Below are 5887 nucleotides of genomic sequence, written 5' to 3'. Positions count from 1 at the left end.
TGACGAGTGAGTTCAAAGTATTCGAATTCAAATTAGGGAATACACGCTAAATATATATATAATATACATTTAACCACATTTTGTTTTAATTATGAATTAAACAAAAAGAGATAATTGGAGAAATTTAAATAAGATTTAAATATTTTAATTATGAAGAGAGATTCACAATATGTACATTGGGATTGGCATTTTATTTAATGTTAAATATTAATTAAATTGTTTAATTAAATTGTTTAATTAAACCTTTAATATTATTTTGATTTGAAATTAATTATCTAAATTAATTGTTGAATATCAAAATTTTGTTTAACCAAACATGTCACAAATTTGAGTGGAATTTTGAGTGTCAAACCTTGATAAACTTAAACTTGCATGCTTGCCACAGAATCCCACAAATTTGAGGGAAATTTTTAATATCAAAATTTGGTAATCTCAATTTTGGATGAACACGCAAATATGACTATATAAATAGAGTGATCAACTTACTGGAAAGTTGGCTTCAAAAAAAATTGAGAAAATCTCTCAAAACTCTCTATTTACCTATACTAAATTCCTATCAAGTTCAGTCACCTACATCGAAGTTCAGATTTTCGTAACTTTTCGCACATAATTTGGATTGACTTGGTTTCTTCACCAAAGTCGTAAATTTTTTATTCACCTACATCGACATATTTTTCTTTTATTTTTCTCTTGAATATAGAATGAATTAAATCCATTCAAAGATACCGAAAAACTCACGTTTTCTATTCTTGACCAGTTCACCCGAATTTCGATCAAGCTCCAATTTTTGTTCGAGATTTCTTCAAGAAACCTGTGTGAATCCTCTTTTGATTAGACACCTCAAAACTCCAGATCTATTGTTCAAGAAACTCCTTAGATCTAGGAAAAATCGAAATGAAAAGGTCAGTCTTACCTTGTCCATTCTCGGACTCCTTAGATCTAGGAAAAATCGAAATGAAAAGGTCATAGTCTTACCTTGTCCATTCTCGGATTTTCTAGTCGGAATGGGCGAGTCCACTCCCCAAGCTCTTCTTCTAGCACCAAGAGGAGTCTTGATTTGAAGTTTCTTGCCTTTGATTCGATCTCCAACGGCAGATTTGAGGCAGCCGATTTCTCTGTTCTTCTTTTCTTTCAAAATCCTAACTTCTTCTTATCCCTTCTTCTTTTCCTCCCCTTTCTTTCGCTTTCTTGTGATGACTCAACTATCCAGACTCCTCAGGTAGGAGTAGGGGCGAAATGACCTTGTTCCTATGTTGATCTTATCCGTTTTTTTTTAATCTTACAACTATCTCGAGCATAGTTTCCTTCTTCATCGACTCGAGCCTGGTCTCTTTAGCCTACAATAAAAAATCACGACCTAATTATCATGCATATATTTGGATCCTAAGTAGGAAAACAAAGGATGTTAATACCTCCTAAGTTCAAGTGTTACAAAAAGTAACATAGTTTTTTAATATAAAAAAAATGTCACCTATCAACTACTAAATGAAATCGATGCATACTATTATCCTATCTTGACTTCTATGGCCATTCTAACATTCACCATCATCCGTGCAGGGGGACTTTCTCTATAATGACCCTAGATTTATACTAACCTAAAGTGGCTAATGTCATCCTAACATACTCTCTTATGCGAAAATAAACATTTAAAACTTCATCGTAAGATACTGCCATGAACTTACATGCTTGAAAAAATATTTAAATCAACATAACAAAACTAAGTAAAACCAATAAAATATTAAAATTAAAAACATCCTATACTTTCCTAAAGTTTAAGAAATGAAATATCACTATCTTATGCATGTGCCTCGGTCTTTACTTGCAATGTCGTCATCAACTATATAGAGGTGTCTTGCCTTTACCTTGTTAATCATTTTCTGCAATCACCCCGTAGAGTGACCATTAGTGCATGGTTACCCGATACACACAGCGTGTAACCTTACCACATGAAAATCAATATCCATCCTAACTCCTTAAAATGATTATCAATGGTTGGTTACCCGAAACACATTGCGTGTAACCTTTACCTTGATAACCATTTTCTTAAATCACCTCGTAGAGTGACCATTAGTGGCTGATCACTCAAAACAGCCAACATGTAACCCTAACCACAGCCTCCTTAATCATCAAAGGTAACATGCATGCATTATGTCCCAAACTGTTTATTTTCATGAGCAACCATACATTATGTCACACAACTCATATCAGATATATTTTCAATCATCAAACATAATTATGCATGCAATAGGTCTTAAAACATTTATTTTTATAGTCAACATCTATCGTATCATACAACACTCAACCATACAATACCAAACATATTCAACCCCTGTAGAAAAAAAAAACAGTTAAGTTTCAATAGGAAGACCTCTTACTTGGAGGGCTTTTTTCTAATCGACCCTATAGATATTGGTCCAACTTCGACTTAGATCGAGCCTACATTTAAACACCCAAGTTTAACCAACCCAACTTGACATGAAACAACGACTCCTACAAATCATAGAGTTTTATTGCTTACCTTCTTACTACGTAGAGGTTGAGTCAAATTCGAACTATTTAGAAAAGAAACCACATTGTAACTTCGTTGGTTGGCGCATTATACCTTGGTTACGTTTACTCCTCCAAATAGTGGTTACTTTTACTCCTCCAAATAGTGGTTCTGGCGACGACAATTTGATGCGCGACGGTGACTGGTCGTGGTAGCGCGGGACAACGTGGGCAATGGTGACGTATGACAGCGCGAGCGATGGACGGGAACGACAATTTAAAGAAGAAGATGATGATAAAGAGGAAGAATAAGGTAGCGGCTAGGGTTTGTGAGTGGCTGCCTCGACTCAGGCTTCGTGCTCTATTACATGGGTGGCTGCCCTAGGGTTTTTTTTTTTTACTGTATTGGGCTTGGGCCTAGGGTTTAATTTTTAATTTATTGGGCTTGGGCTAGGGTTTATGTAGCTGAACCTAGGGTTTATTTTAATGTATTGAGCCTTGTGCCCTTACGCATCCAACCATGTCTGAACCTAGGGTTTATTTTAATGTATTGAGCTTTTGCCCTTACGCATCCAACATCCAACCATGACTGGAATTAGAAAGAGTCCAAGGTTAAGTCATAGTTTTAAAGGATATGTCCCATCATTAAATGTGTGTATTGCATCACTAATCCCAACAATGGGGTAACTTATTTACTATTTCTTAAAATATTCAAGCCACAAGCTACCTTTATTTTTCACGTAAAGGTAAAGCGGTCCGGCATAGGTGACAGTGAATTCTGAAATTACCATGGAAGAAATCATGATAGAGAAGTAGTATGCATTGATTTTCATTTAGTAGTTGATAGGATGATTATTTCATTTTTCATGTTCAAAGACTATGTTAGTTCTATTTTCTTATTTTAAATTAAACGTGTAAGTTCATGGCTTCATTTGTAAATATTTTATTTCAAACTTCCACATATGTTATTTATGGCATTCATATGATGATGCCTCTAATTTAAGCAAGAATATTAGCGGTGTTACATTACTGAGTGTGATGTGTGATGAAAGAATGAGGATTGTCCTACATGATTTATTACGCCACGAAGAAAAATATGTGGACCTCAAGCATATTTGTATGTTCACGTGCACCGGGATACTTCCCCTTTATGATGAAATATGGATGCGTACACTATAAGACGAAAATGATTATCCAAAGGAGCTAGCCCCAACTAAGCCACCGTGAAATAAAAGAAAACGATAATATACTTTATCATTTCCTAATAAACCTTCAGCTTAACTACCCATTTGTGTTGGACATGTGAATAAATATACTTATAGTACATGCAAGAAACTATGTAAATGCATGTTATGGTTGTAAAAAACTTAATCATTTAACTAATTTCGGTTATTTATTAGATTTTCAATAAAAAAATTCCTTGAATAGATAATAGTTATTAGCCCAAGAATAATAAATATTTCATTTATTTTTAAAACATTTTCATAAAATGGACAACAAAATATGAATACTTTCCCGTAGAAAATATAAAATAGAGAAAGCAATTCATAGATTACATATGGTATAGCACCCAAGTCCAACAAGGTACTAAATTCCCGATTTATTTTTTTAAGTTGAACTTTCAAACTTTTGACGAGGACCTTTGAAATTTTAAGGTGAGGTAGAATAGAACAGTTCAAAAAATTCTAGAACTATAGTTTCAAATAGGAATTGCGCAAGACTTCTTTCGCAAGAATTACTCAATGCCTGTTGGGAGAACAATTATGGGGTTTTGATTTCATCATGTCACATCCTGAATCTTTAGGAAAAATTTTGCCAATCAATGTGTATAAAATAAGAGAGAAATCAAAATGTGTATTAATATATGCCAAATTCATCTAACGAGGGAAGGGGGAACGAGATACATGATTCCCTAGGTCCATAATTCCTCTATTACTTCTAAACTCTAGAGTACCCTCTCGTCACGATTAAGCAACCTACTTGTAGTCTCTCATCACATCCTTAACCTAGCAGGAAACCAATTGTTTACTTTTGTCCCTAGAGTTTCCACACTCTTGATACAAAGACCTGGGCAGAAAACTTAGCCTTCGCAATGGTACAAGGTGGGGAAGAACATGGTGAGTGTTGGTCTGCTTGCATCCATGGGAGTGTTAATTGGTGAACCTATCCCACAGGCCATGAAGTAACCTATGGTGAGGGAGTGCTACCCCTCGGTACATACCACCTAAACAAGTTACTCACATGATCAACGGCCTTTCATAGGACGGATCCTACGTGCAGGGTAACTACTACCTAGCCTCGTGATTAATGTCCTAAAACACGACGTGTTCACAATGTCGTCTAGTCGATCTACCACTGAGTAACAAGCCTTGGACACAGAATTGTCAGGTATTTGGCACAATGTCGTCTAGTCGATCTACCACTGAGTAACAAGCCTTGGACACAGAATTGTCAGGTATTTGGCTAGTGCCGTAAATCCTAGGGGGAGTGTCTGGGAGAATAATTGGACACAGAATTGTCAGGTATTTGGCTAGTGCCGTAAATCCTAGGGGGAGTGTCTGGGAGAATAAATCAATAACAGAATAAATACCTAGAAAGTACCAAGAACAAGAGAAAGATCTAGATCTAGATCTAGAACATGGATCAAGACCCTAGTTCTAAGTACAAGAACCAAGAACCAAGAACCATGGTACTAAGGCCCTTAAAGGATGACAAAAGTTTTAGAATCCAAGGACCAAGGTCCTTAGAATAAATCACGATAAGAACCCGAAGTCAAGAACAAGTGGGCCTAAGTACTTACAATAAGAAACAAGAACAAGACAAGAAAGAGTGTGGTATCCTAGCATATCAACGATACGATTGAGAGCCTAGAAGTAGGCTACATACTAAGTCTTTGTACTCATTCCTTATTCTCCATTTTTTTAAGGTAAGGAGCTGGTCGAAGTCGGGAGTGGACTCTTGAGCATGTGTCATAACCCGTCATCCTCAACTCTTTTGTTTTAAAATGTTTTGAGTTCGTTTCTTATTTTGTGTTTTAAATATTGTCGTGCTGTAAATTACTTATGTGCGCACACAATTTTGTTATAATATTGTCTCACCCTCTGATCGCCCTTCATGATTCCAATGGTCTCAAACCTCTAAAGGTGTTCAATCCTAAGCCTGGACCCACCAATCTACGTGCTTACCCTAGACAGTACTTGATTCTGTTGCTTATTCTCAAAAAGGAAGGATCACACAATCATTCACCAGGAATCACACATGCTCAATGGGGCAATGACATCCATCCAGCACCCAGAGTGTTGATAAATAAACATCTCATCCACTGCCATAGCATGATTACATACACCAGTAGTAAAGTATATCAAGACAGTATACTGGGTAAGACAAGAAATTTCAACAA

General features: G+C 35.9%; 1 long non-coding RNA gene across 2 annotated transcripts; it reads right to left on the bottom strand.

Moving 5' to 3' along the window:
• Nucleotides 1-446: 446 nt before the first annotated feature.
• Nucleotides 447-2805, bottom strand: LOC111438111. 2 transcript variants are annotated; one of them, XR_002709612.1, is made up of 3 exons: nucleotides 2519-2805; nucleotides 976-1337; nucleotides 447-879 (listed from the first exon to the last, which is right to left on the bottom strand). It is a non-coding gene; the product is annotated as an uncharacterized LOC111438111 (long non-coding RNA). The 2 variants fall into 2 exon arrangements; XR_002709613.1 differs by having other exon boundaries at nucleotides 2603-2805.
• Between the last annotated feature and the right edge of the window lie 3082 nt (nucleotides 2806-5887).

This window comes from Cucurbita moschata, unplaced genomic scaffold, assembly GCF_002738365.1.
Source record: "Cucurbita moschata cultivar Rifu unplaced genomic scaffold, Cmos_1.0 Cmo_Scf00071, whole genome shotgun sequence".
Classification (NCBI taxonomy): domain Eukaryota; kingdom Viridiplantae; phylum Streptophyta; class Magnoliopsida; order Cucurbitales; family Cucurbitaceae; genus Cucurbita; species Cucurbita moschata.
This window is presented reverse-complemented; position numbering and strand designations above follow the sequence as displayed.